Source organism: Notolabrus celidotus, chromosome 1, assembly GCF_009762535.1.
Source record: "Notolabrus celidotus isolate fNotCel1 chromosome 1, fNotCel1.pri, whole genome shotgun sequence".
Lineage (NCBI taxonomy): Eukaryota > Metazoa > Chordata > Actinopteri > Labriformes > Labridae > Notolabrus > Notolabrus celidotus.
Window position 1 is genome coordinate 31930568 of NC_048272.1, and position 17377 is coordinate 31947944.

Here is a 17377-nt window from a genome sequence, read left to right on the forward strand (position 1 = left end):
ATAGAAGACTCGCAGTTTAGCAGGATACGGGGTCTGGAAGCGAATGTTCCTCTGCTTTAATACTCGCTTGGCCTCAGAGTATTCTTTGCGCTTTTGAAGAATTACAGGGGGATAATCTTGGTCAAAATAAATGTGTCTCCCATTCAGAAGCACCTTCTCCCGCAATAGGTTCTCCACGTACTTTACCATCAACGGCCCCTCCGCTCCCTCAGGAACATTGTATATCCTTAGATATATAGAAGTTATACAATAAATAAAGTTTTACTGCTTGGAGTGGTCACAGAAGGTTCAGATAGAGACACCTTTACTGTTCTGTAAATTACGGTGACAATTAGCACGCTTACATCAAGGGTTGGAGCCCAGCATTAGTGTAAGTCACGGTGACAGTTAGCATGCATAGGTCAACAGAGTAGAAGTCCACTACTGGATTTAAACCAGATGTTAAGAGAAATGTGTGTGTGTGTCGTGGACATCACTTAAACCTATATAAAGGACGTGTTTAGTGGCCTTGGGGAGGAGAGACACAATCTGGCCGAGTCGTCTTCCCAAGCAGTCCGGAATGCTTGTTCGATACTGGTGTTGTTTTCCTGTAATAAACCTATTACTCTAAAAGCAAGCCAGTGTCACGAAGTTCCTTCTGCATCTACACATCACGGGCTGTCAATATACGACACAGTCTTCCACATTTTCAATTCTCATCTTGGCCTCTGCTATTTTAGCAGAAACCTTTCGCAAAGCTAGCAGCATCATCAGGCTCGGAGTTAGCTAACTCTTCATGCACCTGTGCAGGAGATGAGGAGCTGACACATGTCCATCATATCGTTTCAAAGCATAGACTCTGAGGTCTCATCAGCTGTGCTGATGTTCATTAAAGCTCTGAGAGAGTTGAATGGAAAAATAATTAAACAGAGAAATTGTAAAAGTTATTTTGTTTTTTAAATTTCACCTCATTTATATAGTACTTAAATATAAGTTATAATACAGACTATCAGGCTGAAAGTCTCAGGATTTATCCCTCAGTTTGTCTATAATGTCTGTGTGAAGTTTCATGTTGACAGACTGAAGCTGCTCTGAGATATTTTACAAAGTGCAGTACATAGCATGTCCAGCAGGTGTCCACAGAGCTCTCTAAAACTTTTTGCAAAGTTTCCAAAAGAAGAAAATAAATCTCTTTTTAACACAATTTTTTTTTCCATAGTGTTATATTTGAATATAAATTATATGATTAATATTTAAATACATACTTGATGTTAAATATTATTGATTTTTTTCTCCTCTGAACCAATAAAATCTGTTTTTCTGTCATGTAAGTGACCCACTATCACAAACAGTCCATCATCGTTTACTCCCATAATATCTTCAGACAGGAAACTTCAGAGGCTACAAACTCTGAAGGTTTTTACGGTGCTGACTCTCCATTGGCTGAAAACAGCTGTCAATCAAAGTCAAGTGGCTCTCAGAGATCTTGAACATCATTGGTTGAAGCGTTTGTCCGTCATTTAAAGTTAATCGATGTTGCTTGGTTACTAAAGTTTGATAAACGACAGTAAAAGTAAAAGAAAGACTTAATGGAAGTTAGTTTAGTTTATTTTGACTTCTGGTTGAATATGAAAGAGCTAGATTGATCGATGTGATTTTATCCCTTAAATAGAGCCGCTGTCCGTCTGTAAAAATCTGATTTTCGACCTTTAAACACATTTGAACGATGGTCTGACAGGATAACAGGTAAGTTTCAAATGGTTTGTTGCTGTAAAGTTAAACGTTACTTTATGAAAGTCGTAATTTCTAAAGTTATCTCTTTAAATCCGTGAAAATAACAAACCTCTAAGCTTTCAAACGAGGTGTTCTATGTGTGAATTAGACCGTCCTATCAGTATGAAAATAGAGTTTTAGAGTTTATCACTTTTATACATAAACCTTGGGTCGCGTGCAACCTCCACGTCATAAAAGATTAAAGGACAGGTCAGAGGAAAACATCCCAGGTGAGTCCTGATCATGATGACGTCACTGATCTCGTTATCACCGTGCATGTTTGTTACCCATCAAATTTAATGAACCTGGACATGTTTTCAGAAAGTTGTTAATAACCTGTTTTTTATCTGCTCTGAACACCTGTGACTGATACTGCATACCTCTACCGGTTACCTGTGCTAACATTAATTCAGTATTTATTTCTACATAGCTGTAATGATAAGATGATAGTTTAATGACATGTTGATAAATGTTTGAATCTTTATTGATACAAAGTAACAGAAACAGCTGCTCCTTAAACTTCAACAGCACCACTAACAGCTGACTCCTGAATGAACAGAAATCACCATCTCTCTAAAAGATTTTCAACAATTCAGAGTGTTATTCGTTTTATATACGGGGGGGTTTAATGCAGAGCTGAATTATTATAATCACAACAGACTGAAATCAAAACTCTCTAACTGTTAAAATCACAACATTAGTTTCTCTGCTTTCCTCATTTATTTTTCTACATAAACACTCTGTAATCCTCATTAATCTGCAGGGATGAACATAAAACATCCCATTATAATATTTGCACTGCTGTAATGGTCCTTCAGTCACATGTCACTTACTATCTGCTATCCCTGTGCTCTCAGGTGCAGCTCCTGAACCGTATGTCTCAACTCTTAAAATAAAAGACGGGGTTGTGCTACAGTGTGTTGTTAAAGGAGCTTCCCCTAAACCTGACGTAGAGTGGAGGGACAGATCTGGAAACATCCTTCAGTCTGAATAAGCACAGGTCAGAGAAAGAGGAGGCAGCTATGACTTCATCCTCTGAACTAAATCCTAAATCCAACCAAACCAGGAATGTTTTACAGCTGGTTTAAGAAAAGCTCAGTTGGAGCTAAAAGTTCCTCTTTGGTCTCACAGGAGGGCACTAACAGCAGTCTCACAGTAGGATTACGAAGAGGACAGAGCCCACTGTTGCACCCCCATGTTGGACCAAGACTGCCCTGTTAACAAATATAAAGGAACCTGGTGTTGTCTGGGTAACAAGATCGGTTACATCATCTTTCTCCTCCTCTCTCAGGTCAATGTTTTTATATTCAAAGGCTGTTTGATCTGCATCCAGTAGAAAAAGATAGTTAACGATCAGTTCATTTAGTTATAATCACAACTTCCCGCTCAATAGAGGAGCTTCTGATAGATGAGGTTGAGTCTAACTTGTGTTTGTCGAGCATGGACTGACTACAGACGGTGTTTACGTTGAGTGAAATGTTTATCATTATCGTTCTTCTACTTTGTTATTGCTTTTTTTCCCCAACATTATTTTTATTGTTTTCACAGTTTAACAAGGAAATACAATTACATGTATTACACACACACAAACATATCAAATTAAACAGACCCCCCTAGTTTATTACACTTCTTGGTTGAGGGGTCAATATATTATTAGTAATTTACACTTTTTCAGTCCATAATCTGTTTTGATTTGATCACTGCAAAGGCTACAATTTATACATCCTCTGGCACTTCCATCATATGAGTCAAGTCTGTTCCTATTATATAATTAATGAAACAGTCCCAAATCTGGTTGAAGTTATGTTGTTGATTTTTTAATTGTATACGTTATTTTCTCTAAAAGGAGCGTTGTAGATAGTTCAGACAACCATCTGCCCTCATTAGGTCTTCTGATGTTTTTCCATGAGAGAGCTATTAATGCTTTTGCCAATATTTTAACCATTTTTATTTATTTTTATTAAATCTACAAATATACACTACCGTTCAAAAGTTTGGGGTCACTTAGAAATGTCCTTATTTTTGAAAGAAAAGCACTGTTTTTTCAATGAAGATAACATTAAATTAATCAGAAACACACTCTATACATTGTTAATGCGGTAAATGACTATTCTAGCTGCAAACGTCTGTTTTTTAATGGAATAAATACATAGGTGTATAGAGGCTCATTTGTAGCAACCATCACTCAAGTGTTCTAATGGTACATTGTGTTTGCTAATCGCGTTAGAAAGCTAATGGATGATTAGAAACACCTTCAAAACCCTTGTGCAATCATGTTAGCACAGCTGAAAACGGTTTTGCTGGTTAGAGAAGCTATAAAACTGGCCTTTCTTTGAGCTAGTTGAGTATCTGGAGCATCACATTTGTAGGTTTGATTATACTCTCAAAATGGCCAGAAAAAGAGAACTTTCATATGAAACTCGACAGTCTATTCTTGTTCTTAGAAATGAAGGCTATTCCATGCGAGAAATTTCCAAGAAACTGAACATTTCCTACAACGATGTGTACTACTCCCTTCAGAGAACAGCACAAACAGGCTCTAACCAGAGTAGAAAGAGAAGTGGGAGGCTGCGGTGCACAACTGAACAAGAAGACAAGTACAGTAGAGTCTCCAGTTTGAGAAATAGACGCCTCACAGGTCCTGAACTGTCAGCTTCATTAAATGGTACCCGTAAAACGCCAGTGTCAACGTCTACAGTGAAGAGGCGACTCCGGGATGCTGGCCTTCTAGGCAGAGTGGCAAAGAAAAAGCCATATCTGAGACTGGCCAATAAAAGGAAAACATTAATATGGGCAGAAGAACACAGACATTGGACAGAGGAAGATTGGAAAAAAGTGTTATGGACAGGCGAATCGAAGTTTCAGGTGTTTGGATCACACAGAAGAAGATTAGTGAGATGCAGAACAAGTGAAAAGATGCTGGAAGAGTGCCTGACGCCATCTGTCAAGCATGGTGGAGGTCATGTGACAGTCTGGGGCTGCTTTGGTGCAGGTAAAGTGGGAGATTTGTAAAAAATAGAAGGGATTTTGAATAATGAAGGCTATCACTCAATTTTGCAACGCCATGCCATACCCTGTGGACAGCGCTTGATTGGAGCCAATTTCCTCCTACAACAGGACAATGACCCAAAAGCACATTTCCAGATTACGCAAGAACTATTTAGGGAAGAAGCAGGTAGCTGGTATTCTGTCTGTAATGGAGTGGACAGCGCAGTCACCAGATCTCAACCCCATTGAGCTGTTGTGGGAGCAGCTTGACCGTATGGTACGCAAGAAGTGCCCATCAAGCCAATCCAACTTGTGGGAGGGGCTTCAGGAAGCGTGGGGTGAAATTTCTTCAGATTCCCTCGACAAATTAACAGCTAGAATGCCAAAGGTCTGCAATGCTGTAATTGCTGCAAAGGGAGCATTCTTTGATGAAAGCAAAGTTTGAAGGGAAAAATTATTATTTCAACAAAAAATCATTATTTCTAACATTCTCAATGTCTTGACTATATTTTCTATTCATTTTGCAACTCATTTTATAAATAAAAGTGTGAGTTTCATGAAAAACACAAAATTGTCTGGGTGACCCCAAACTTTTGAACGGTAGTGTACGTTGATTCTTTTTATATGCAAATTATCTGGGTATAAACCTAATATAAACAGCTGTGGGATTCAGGGTATTTGAATCTGTAAAATGTTTTGGATGCATTGCTTCACTTCTTGCCCGAATTTTTGTATCTCACCACATTGCCAAATACAATGAAAAAGTGTACCCTTTTGGTTTTGTTGTGTTTTAATAATGTTCCTTAACTGCAGGTATTTAAGAAAGTGATTACGTGGTATGTTAAATTGATTCACTGTTTCTTCAAATGTCATTAGTTGCTTTTGCAGGTTGTATAAATCTCCTATTTTCCCTAGCCCAAGATTTATATCCCCCGTCTGCTTTTCCTGGAGAGAAGGAGTCATTTCTCCATATTGGACTGAAGACGGAGAGAGAGGGCCCTTCTTTCAGATATTTTCTAACGTGACGCTACACTGCAGTCATGTTTTTCACTATTGGGTTTTTGGTATTCTTTTTAAGGTTCTTGGCGTTTGACGAGTACAGGTATGTAGGGAGAGGTACATTTAGCTGGAGCTCCTCCATTTCCCTCCAGAGAGGAGCATGTCTTTCTGTGAAATAAAACATCATTGTTCTTAATTGTGCTGCCCAATAGCAACAAAGTGGTTTGGACATTTTAGCCCCCCTCTGTCGGATGGCAAGTACTATAGTGACAGTCGTTTCCGAGGACATCTATTATTCCACAAAAATCCAACAATCTTTTTAGCTGAGTGAAAAGGCTACTTGTGGGAGGAAGTGGAAGATTTTGAAACAAATACAGTAATTTAGGCATTATGTTTATTTTAAGTACATTGATTTTTCCTATTAATGACATTGGCATGGTCGCCCACCTATCCAGTGATTTTGAGATTCCCTGCAATAATGGTTCATAATTGCTGGCTACAATATCTTTAAGTCGAGGGACAATGTGAATACCCAGATATGTGAAGCAATCTACTATTCTAAATTGGGTGACTATTTTAGGATGACTTTTGCTTTTTAATTGATTTAGGAACATTATTGAAGATTTAGATTTATTTAACTAATGTCCTGAGATTTTTCCAAATCTATTAATGAGTTCTAATAATGCTGGTATGGATTTTGTAAAAATAATTTCTTACATGAATTGATTAATTATAGCCCTACTTTTTGGATGTGATTGGTCCACTCCTGAGCTCTTGTCCCTCTGTGGGTCTAAGGTGCAGTTAAAATCTCTTGCCATAATACAAGCGCCAGGTAAAGCTGCAATAGTGAGAAAAAGATTTCGAAAAAATGTAGGTTCATTTGAATTTGGAGCAGAAATATTAATCAGAACTAATTGTTCCTTGAGAATACTGCCTTTAATCAGGTACGGCCCTGTCTTGTCTTTCATACATTTTTTAATCTGTAGAGGAATGGAATCATGGACCATTATATTAGACACTAATTCTTTAATTCTGCTCATAACTTGTTTGACCTTTTTTTGTTTTTGTAACCCTCTGCAGTTCCAGGATGTAATTTTAACTTATAGTTCCACAGACATATGAGTCGGCAATTTTTAATTTCCCCAACAGTGTGATTATTCTTCAACCAGACAAAAATAAAGTAAAATCCAAAACAAAAATAAACCCTTCAACCATTACCAATACACCTGAGTATACCCCATCAGTTGTTCCCCCACCTTAATATATCGGACCTCCATAAAGCAAAGAGCTGATCCACAGAACGTGGGGATCAGTATGACTGTGCTGATGTGAAATGTAGTAATCCGCTACCATAGTTAAGACAATTATTTAAGAGCAACCCAACAATGAAAAAGGCACATACATTTATTTAGGTAGTGCTTACTAAACCCGTGAACTGTTCATTGTCAATAATCAAGGGAGAGGCCTGAACTCAATGGAACAAATTAAATAACTTTAACTCTGCGCTTTACTCAGGTGTCAGGAGATCACAGTAACGTTTCATCAACCGTTTTTAGATTGTGTTTCCTACAATATCCCATAACTACGGTGGCCCTGAAGGCCAATTGTAATAAACATTTAAAAAGCGCAAAATTAATTTCACTTAGCAAAATACATTTCACAGAATCGCAAAATACATTTCAGAATCACAAAATACAATTCAGAATCACAAAATACATTTCAGAATCGCAAAATGAAATTCAGAATCACAAAATACATTTCAGAATCGCAAAATGAAATTCAGAATCACAAAATACATTTCAGAATCACAAAATACATTACAGAATCGCAAAATACATTACAGAATCACAAAATACAATTCAGAATCACAAAATAAATTTCAGTCACAAAATACATTTCAGAGTCGCAAAATACATTTCAAGAAACCAGAAAGGGTAGGACCATGGTACTTGTTTGTGATTGGCTAAACCCAAGTCTGTCCAGCATCAGTCTTTTATCATTTCCTGTTTACAGTGGATACCGCAATGGCAGGGCCAGCGCGAAATTTCAAGTGTTTACCAGGTCGGAAGAGGAGCTTGAGTTGATAGAGCAATACTTCAACAAGGGACATACATATAGTGTGATTCTTGAAATGCTCTCCTCTCATCACGAAATACACATATCAATTGGAACCCTTAAATCACGCTTAAAAGACCTCGGCCTGCAGAGAAGGGGTGGATTTTCTTCATTGAATGCTGTTAGGAGGGCAATATCATCAGAGCTGCTGGGACCTGGACAACTGTTTGGATACCGAACAATGTGGATAACTCTCAAACAGAAACATGGTCTGCGTGTCAAAAGAGAGACCGTCATGAGAATGCTCCGGCAGCTGAATCCAAACGGGACCCTGTTGCGGGCACGTCGCAGGTTTGTCCGTCGCACGTACCATTCAATGGGTCCGAACTACCTGTGGCATGTAGACGGGTATGACAAATTAAAACCTTTTGGATTTGCCATATCTGGTTGTATAGACGGGTTCTCCCGTAGAATAATGTGGCTCAAATGTGGACCAACCAACAACAACCCTGAAGTGATAAAAAACAACTTTATTGACTGCATCAGAAGTGTTGGTGTGGTTCCCATGAAACTCCGCACAGACTGTGGGACAGAGAATGGGGCTATGGCAGCTGTACAGTGCACTCTTCGCCATCATCATAGCGATTATCATGCCGGTGCCAGAAGCCATTTGTTTGGACGTGTGAAAGAGTGAGTGTGGGAGCGGGAGAAAGGAGATACAGCGCAGGAGAAGTTATTCATTCATTCAAGGATTCATGTTTTGCTTTGTTTGTTGGCGTGGTCACGGCCGACAGTGACCGGTTAATAAAGCTCTTGTGTTCACAAATCGGCTCGAGTGTCCGGACGGACGTTACAATATGTATACACGCATAGAAAACACAGTAGATCTTACGTTCACTTTCCTCTGTTCTTTTTTCTTCATGCCTTTCTTCTGTAAGCTGAAGTTCTGCCTTTCCTCTGACTTTTTCTTCCGATAGTCTAAGAAGGTTTTCAGGGTTGGCATGTTCGGTGCTGCTGCTGCTGCAGCTGCTGCTGCTGCTGCAGGTATATACACAAAAGTAATTGAGTAGCTGTAGCTAGCAGTTGGAGAAGGAAGTTAAATGACCAAACTTTTACCTGAAATGGGGCCACTTGAAGCCCTGCTCTTTAAAAATGGCACATGCCTTCCCACACGCATTACCAAAATTCGGTAATGACGAAAATTGTTTTCCACAATAGGGACAGAACATGATGAAAGTTTATTGACCGCTCTGTTCGCGCTGTAAACACATACTCCGGAAATTACGTCCGAGAATGGCGCAAGTTTGTCCAATCAGAGACAAGTACCATGGTCCTACCCTTTCCGGTTTCTTGAAATGTATTTCATGACTCTGAATTGTATTTTGTGACTCTGAAATGTATTTTGAGATTCTGAAATGTATTTTGTGGCTTATGATTCTGAAATGTATTTCATGACTCTGAAATGTATTTTGTGATTCTGAAATGTATTTTGTGATTCTGAAATTTATTTTGTGCTTTTGAAATGTATTTTGTGATTCTGAAATGTATTTTGTGATTCTGAAATGTATTTTGTGATACTGAAATTTATTTTGTGATTCTGAAATGTATTTTGTGATTCTGAAATGTATTTTGTGATTCTGAAATGTATTTTGTGATTCTGAAATGTATTTTGTGATTCTGAAATGTATTTTGTGATACTGAAATTTATTTTGTGATTCTGAAATGTATTTTGTGCTTTTGAAATGTATTTTGTGATACTGAAATTTATTTTGTGATTCTGAAATTTATTTTGTGATTCTGAATTGTATTTTGCGATTCTGAAATGTATTTTGTGATACTGAAATTTATTTTGTGATTCTGAAATGTATTTTGTGCTTTTGAAATGTATTTTGTGATACTGAAATGTATTTTGTGATTCTGAAATGTATTTTGTGATTCTGAAATTTATTTTGTGATTCTGAATTGTATTTTGTGATTCTGAAATTTATTTTGTGATTCTGAATTGTATTTTGCGATTCTGAAATGTATTTTGTGATTCAGTGAAATGTATTTTGCTAAGTGAAATTAATTTTGCGTTTTTGAAATGTTAATTACAATTGGCCTTCAGGGCCACCGTACATACCACCCCCGTCACACATGGTTTCCCCTAAGGCTCAGTGCTTGGTCCCCTTCTGTTCATCCTGTGCATGCTCCCCCTTGGTCACATCATACGCCACCATGGACTTCAGTTCACTGCTACGCCGATGATGCCCAGCTCTACATCTCCACAAAAACCATCACTCCTGCCATCGTCTCCACCCTCACAAACTGCCTCACTGACCTCAAAAACTGGATGAGCAACCACTTCCTCAAATTCAACTGCAATAAATCTGAAATCATTCTCATTGGCCCCAAATCCCTCCTCCCCTCCACCCAGAACTTCTCACTGAGCAGAGGTGGTGGACTAAAGGCTGATTTATACTTCTGCGTCGAATCGACGGCGTAACCTATGCCGTAGGTCCGCGTAGCTCCCGTACCTACACATCGGCCGTGTATTTCATCTCCTCCTCTCTATTCTTCATGTAATCATGTCTGTAGGATAAACAGCAACATGTATCAGCTGTAGATTAACATAACACGCTCTGAATCGATGTGGAAAAGTAAACAGAGATCGTAGCGGGACCGGAAGCAGGCGACCGGCTATCAGAGAGACCGCACTGCCCTCAGGCATTTCGGCGGAGAATTGCTGCGCGACACAGACACACCGACGCAGAAGTATGAGGGGCTCATGTCCGCGTCAGCCCCTGCTGCGTAGGGCGACGCAGAAGTATAAATCAGCCTTAAGACACCATTTGTCTCCAACATACAATGCTGTTTTGAATTCCCTGTCAAAACAAGTAAGACCATACTTACACCAGAGACTATGTGACTCTAACGACTCACAGCTGACCCATCACCCTAACGACTGTCAGGAACTAGGCTAATGACTGCCAGGAGGTACTGAACGACTGTCAGGTGATAGGAGAAAGACTGCCAGGAACTAGACTAACGACCCTACTTAGGGCCCTTTGTGACTCCTAGACACACAAACAATTGTCAGTGGCTTATATCTTCCAGCTCTTCCCCAGTCTGGTCAGAACTGAAGAAGCCTTTCGGAGGAGAGGTGAAACGTCTTCAAGAATTTCTACCAGTCCAGTTGCCTTACGGATCAAGCTTTGGTTTATCAATGGTGGAGTTTCTCTTTAACATATTTCAGAAAAGTCAGTACAGGATTGCATAAACACAAGAGGAATAATCATTTTCCAGCAAAGTATTGGGGTTCATGTCTTGCTTTAGAGAAACGTACGTCTCATTGACAGCTGTTTTCTGGTTATCTGTCCATCTGTCCCTTTTTCTAATGAACGAGAACTCTCTGGAAGTAATTAAAGCCCCTGTTTTCTCTTATTTAGCTTTAATTAAAATATTCGCAAAGTTATGACTCGAAAGTACAACAGGATCAAATCACGGTACGATGACACATTTCTCCTAAAACATCTTTTGTCTTTTTCTTATTTGCAACCTGTTCCTGTAAAAATGACATAACATGACTGATGGGAGGATAAGTCTATAAACCTGAAGTGCAAAAGTCAATTTAATTGCCGACCCAAGTGCCTCTGCCCACACTGGTTCAGCGACCATACATGCTATCTCCTCCAACGTCAGCTCTCCTTTCTTCCTCCAATAACTTAACATGATAAACTGCTGCTCAACATTATCAGCTCCAACTCCAACATAATACGAGCTTAGCATAAAAAAAAAAACTTCCAACGAGCATTCAGGCTTCTTGCAGAGCAGTGTGGCTCAAGACAGATGAAACTCTGTTGAATGTTAGAATCTGAGATTGGAGCAATCATCCACAAGCCCTTCATTCCACGAGCTCTCTGAGCTTCATTAGTCTGACGAATAAACAGCTGTAGATATCAGGAAAAAAATCTCAGTCTGTGCAGCTTTGAAATAATGGAGCATGTGACAGATTTATCATTAAAGTACCTGTATGTGAAGGTAGGTTATTATTGATGTGACAAAAAATTAAAAACTGCTCCATAAGAGCTGTATTTATAAATCAGAATTAGTGGAGCAGATAATGAAAGAATCGTTCACTTTGTGATACAAGCATGAAATTTGGTACATATATTCAAACCCCACTCTTTTCAAAAATAACACTGGCCACGCGAAATTCCATGATGGCGACCGCCAAATCCAAGATGTCAGCCCCAAAATTTGTTTTTCCTTAAAAACTCGAAATGCATTGATTTTAAGCACCATAAATGTCTTGAAGTTGAATATAAAGTTGGGTCATGCGGATATTTTGGTACCACGTACATGTCTGTATCTATTACAGTTCTTGATATACAGTATATAGATACTTGTACAGACTCAGGAGAGCGAGAAATTTGTAACATTGATTCTTGTTCAGTGAATATGGTTATATGAAAATGTTATTTTCATAACCTGTTATTTGCAGTCGGTTTATAACATAAAATTCTAAAACCAAGATGGTGTTGTCTTAGATTATGGTTTGGTTAGACTCCCTGGCCTAACCAAAGAGGCCAGTGAGCACAGAAGCCACCATGAGCAAACTCCACAGGCACAGAAAACTTTCAAGGAGAGGGTTGATAAGTTGTCCCCTCTAAAAGACCTAGGCAACCCATCCAGGAAGACAGTAAAGACCTGTATTCGCTTGACACCAAAGACATTGCTCACCCCGACTCTGCAGAACTTCTGCAGTCTCACTTGGAGAGAGGTCAGGCAAGATTTCTGGAGTTTTCACAGGCCCTGGAAAACAATCCGTCCTTTTTCTATGAGCCAATCAAGAAGAACAAAGCTGACTTCAGACAGGACTCTTCTTCTGCTGAACCCTCAAAGCAGAAGCTTCTCAAGGAGGACTGTCAGCTGTTCTCAAAGCTTTTCATCTCTTGTCAGAGCCGAGAGTGTGACCTGCAGGAGTTCTTTCAGCATGCGAACCAGTCCTTCCCTGCTGCATTGAGCAAGGGTGGAAGACTGTACTCTTGCCAGAAGTCTCAGCTGACCTCTATCCTTGAGACTTATGTCCCACCAGTTGACAAGGAACCTGAGGCAGACGTTCTCATTGTAGATGGGTCAGCTCTGGTCCATGCCCTGCCACCAAAGAGATCCAAGACATTTGAGGGCTATGCAGCTCTCGACTTCCTACCAGTGATATACATGTACTCCAGCAAGTACACAATGACACTCTGGTCTTTGATGTGTACAGCCCTTCAAGCCTTAAAGCTGAAACCAGGTCCAAACGTGGCCAGGGGGGGAAGACTCAAGGTGACAAACAAGAACACCATGCCATCTAACTGGCATAACTTCCTGAGGCACAATGACAACAAGACAGAGTTGTACCACTTTCTTGACGACAAAGTTGCACAAATGTTTGCCCCAAATATGGTCATTGTCACAAAGGGACCTGCTGTCCTCAGCACTCATGGAACTGGTTTTGATGGACTGGATAAATGCTCTCACAAGTGCATGCCAAACATGCCAAACATGCTACAGAACATGGTAGCCAATCCATCATGATCAAGGCAAATGACAGATGTTCTCGTCTTAGCACTAAGTGTCTTCGCCGGTCTCCAAGAGGCTGGGCTACAGCAGATGTGGGTTGCATTTGGGCAAGGTCAGAACCTTCGCTGGATCAGTGTGCATGACATATTTCAGTATGTTGGCCAGGAGAAGGTCAAAGGCATGCTATTCTTTCATGCCTTTACAGGATGTGACACTGTGTTAGCCTTCCGCAACAAAGGCAAGAAAACTGCTTGGCAGACATGGGACATATGTCCAGAGGCCTCACCTGTATTCTCCAAACTGAGTACTTACCCTCCCACAGCTGAGGATTGTGACCTAGAGATTTTGGAGAAGTTTGTCATCCTAATGTATGACAGATCCAGCACAGCTGCTACTGTGGATGAGGCCAGGCTTGACATGTTCACCAGAAAACAGAGGCCTTATGAGTCACTCCCACCAACCAGAGCAGCTCTGCTCCAACAGACCAGGCGTGCTGCCTACCAGGCTGGTTGTGTGTGGGCCCAGGCTACCCAGTGTCAGCCAGAAGCAGAGGACCCTGCAGACTGGGGATGGCAGAAGGTTGGTGAGGAATGGTAGGTCTTCTGGACAGCCAACTCTCCAATAGCCAAGACTTGCGAACTGCTCACCAAATGTGGCTGTAAATCTGGCTGTTGTGGCAGGTGCAAGTGCTATAAACTGGGTCTCATGTGTACAGCTCTGTGCAGTTGCAACTGTGAGGTGTAACTCATATATGCTGTATCTTACGAACCGTAATAGATGCACATGGTACCAACATATCTGCTATTATCAACGTCTAAATACTGTACTGAATTTATGATTGCTTCTTCAAGTTAATGGCAGCCATCTTGGACTCCATCTTGGTTTTAGAATTTTATGTCATAACACTACTGGAAATAACAGGTTATGAAAATAACATTTTCATATAACCATATTCACTGAACAAGAATCAATGTTACAAATGTCTCGCTCTCCTGAGTCTGTACAAGTATCTATCTGCTGTATCTCAAGAACCGTAATAGATACAGGCATGTACTTGGTACCAAAATATCCGCAAGACCAAACTTTATATTCAACTTCAATACATTTATAGGGCTTAAAATCAATGCATTTCGAGTTATTAGGAAAAAACACATTTTTGGGCAGACATCTTGAATTTTGGGGCCGCCATCTTGGAATTTTGCATGGCCAGCGTTATTTTTGAAAAGAGTGGGGTTTGAAGAGTATATATACCAAATTTCATGCTTGTATCACAAAGTGAACGATTCTGGCTATATATGCAATTAACTGCTCACTAAATCTTACATTTTGCAGTTTAGACCAAACCATGATAAAAGAGTAAACTACATTTTAATCATCTTTATGTAATTTGATATTAAAAAGGTGCAGAACTATTATAAACATAATAACCGATTGTTTAATTTCTGGCATGTCATCACTTAAAAATGTGTAAATCTGCTCTCCAGACCTTTGGATCTCTGAAAGAACAAATCTCAAGTCAATGAGTGATTAAAAACTGAGTGGGAGGATTGTAAGATAACACATCTCCCACAGAGCGGATGGTGAAAGATCCACAAAGTTCATTCTGTTGTCGTATAGTGGACCAGTGTTGACTTTAGTTTTGGTTTCAGTATGACTGCTGCTCATTGACATCCAGTTCACCCTGTATAACCCTGCAGATGAGGGCCTCTTTCCCTCGAAATCAGACAAGAATGTTGCAGCACTTCCCTGAATACACTCGCTCTCTTTTTACTGAGAACATGTCAGCATGGGCGTGACAGCTTCTTCCGAGCAGTACTTGAGTTTGTTCAGTGTTTTTTATCAGGTTCAGGTTTCTGTTCGCTCTGCACAGAGAGGGCATATCCTCCCCCTTTTACTCTTCACTTCTTCTTTTTTAATATTACTATTATTCATGTTTTTGTCATATTCTTTATAAGTTCCCTGACAGAGGGAGTACTGTAGTTTATCAGCTCTTTACCTTTTCTTTGTTCTGGCTCTGTGTTCACTGTTTTTGCACCAACACACAGAGTCTGACTGAGGATGGACAGAGGGATGTTTTATACAAAGGAAGACGGAGGTTTTGTAGTTCACTGTTCATCAAATTGGGGGTCCAGACCCCTGGAGGAACACCAGGGTGCGCTCAGAGGGTCATGGGAAGAGGATGAGGGCGGATGGAAGAGAAAAATCATGAGCGACTTGTTCACTGTTCAGTGATACTGTAATCTAAAAGACAAACAGCCAATGAAGAGATCTTGAAGTAATTTCCAACTCATGTTGGTTAAAAATAAGATCCAACTCTTTGTTATTAATCAGTCATTTAAAAAACATCTGCAAAAGGTCGAATGTACTGAACTCATGCAAAAACAGGAAACTCTAAGCACCACAGGGCGGTGAGAACAACCTGCTCACACAACTACAAACGGTTGAAACACTGTGAAGCTTCCTCATTCCTGATCCTGTGCGTCTGTTCACCTGTGACTCACCTTTCAAGATGCATATTTCTATGATTACCATCAATACAGGAGCACAGTGATATGCAATACTCACCTAACTTATCACACACACTGCAGCACACATCAAACTGATTACAACCATAGAGTGCATACAGAACGGACAACATTGCTCCATCTCTCCCACAAACACACACACACACACGATCGCATAGAGGTTTGTATTGTTAATATATACAGTATATCAGTTGAATATATGTGCACTGGTGATACTGGTGATGAATACTTGTGCACATACAGAACTCTATGGATTGATTACTATAGACGTCTGTGTGTTTCGTGTTCTTGGACATGTTTTTTATTTCTTATTTTAATCTTCAGCATCCACGCTGGGCTGCTCATGTAACCGCGCTCAGTTGCACTTCCCTGCAGCTGGCCGGTTCAAGAAACCTCTGGACTCTGCGTCGTGTTTGTTATGATGGGCGGGAGGCTTGTTAGTTCAGCAGCTCATACAGCACGCTACAAAAGAATAGCAACGATATCAGCACCCAGCTTGCTAGCTCAATTATAAATGTACAATGTTAGGATACGGACATATTAGGACCTCTAAAATAATGAAAACCCAGCCGGGAACAAAAGCTACATTAATCACAACACATTTTGAGTCCATAACTTGTTAATACAGACATTAATACACAACTTTTATACATAGAGCTGCTTTCTGCAAATCACCTTGGGCATGTCTGTCATACACTGGCACAGCATCACAGCAGCCAAGCGAGTATATACCAATGAGAGGGTACATATGGCGCTCTAGAGCCATATGTACATGTAAAATACAATCTCACACTACAGCAAGTGAACCTGTTACACTTATAACCCTCAACAGGTAGACTGTCGTCATTTTGCGTCCGCCATGCTGCAGTGCAGTGGTGACAGTAATGCCAGGTTGTGCTCCCCTCCACCTGGATGGCTGGGTAGTCCTGAACCACCTTATGGGGCCCTTCTCGACTCAGCTCGTGCCCCTTCCTTCTGAAGTCTGAGATGTTGTCCTTGTCATCAGCACGGCCTGCCCCGTCTGTCCTGCTCTGTGGCCTCCTGCACGGACATAGACCTTCGTATGGCAGATAATTGATCCACATTTTCTTTAAACTTGATTTACAATTGCTCAAGCAGGGGACCCTCATGAGGGCCCCATAAAGGGATATTTCAGTCTTTTTGAAGTGGGGTCGAATGAGTTACATTGCACTAGTACTCCTGCAAGCCACAATGAGTGCCGGTGAGCTCTTCCCCTTTAATGAGAAAATTCCCAGAGGACTGGCAGGCAAGCTAGGCGACAATTCTCTGTGGACGGGGACACCTCTTTCATGTAATTTCGCTAAAGTTAAGAAAATATGGTCCAGGCACTCATCACGGTGCAAATGCATTCACCAGTAGAAAAAATTGGGGCAATTCAGTTTGCCGTTAGAAACCCCCTTTGTTTTGGCACTATTCACTATTATCAAATTACAATGTGAGCAAGTTGTGCACATTGTATTTTGATATGTTTTTAGATATGAGCTTCACTA

The 17377-nt window shown here is 40.2% G+C and overlaps 1 long non-coding RNA gene across 1 annotated transcript; it reads left to right on the plus strand.

Moving 5' to 3' along the window:
- Positions 1-1623: 1623 nt before the first annotated feature.
- On the plus strand, positions 1624-3011 carry LOC117832290. Its single transcript, XR_004635177.1, has 3 exons — positions 1624-1725; positions 2610-2752; positions 2884-3011. It is a non-coding gene; the product is annotated as an uncharacterized LOC117832290 (long non-coding RNA).
- The last annotated feature ends 14366 nt before the right edge of the window (positions 3012-17377 follow it).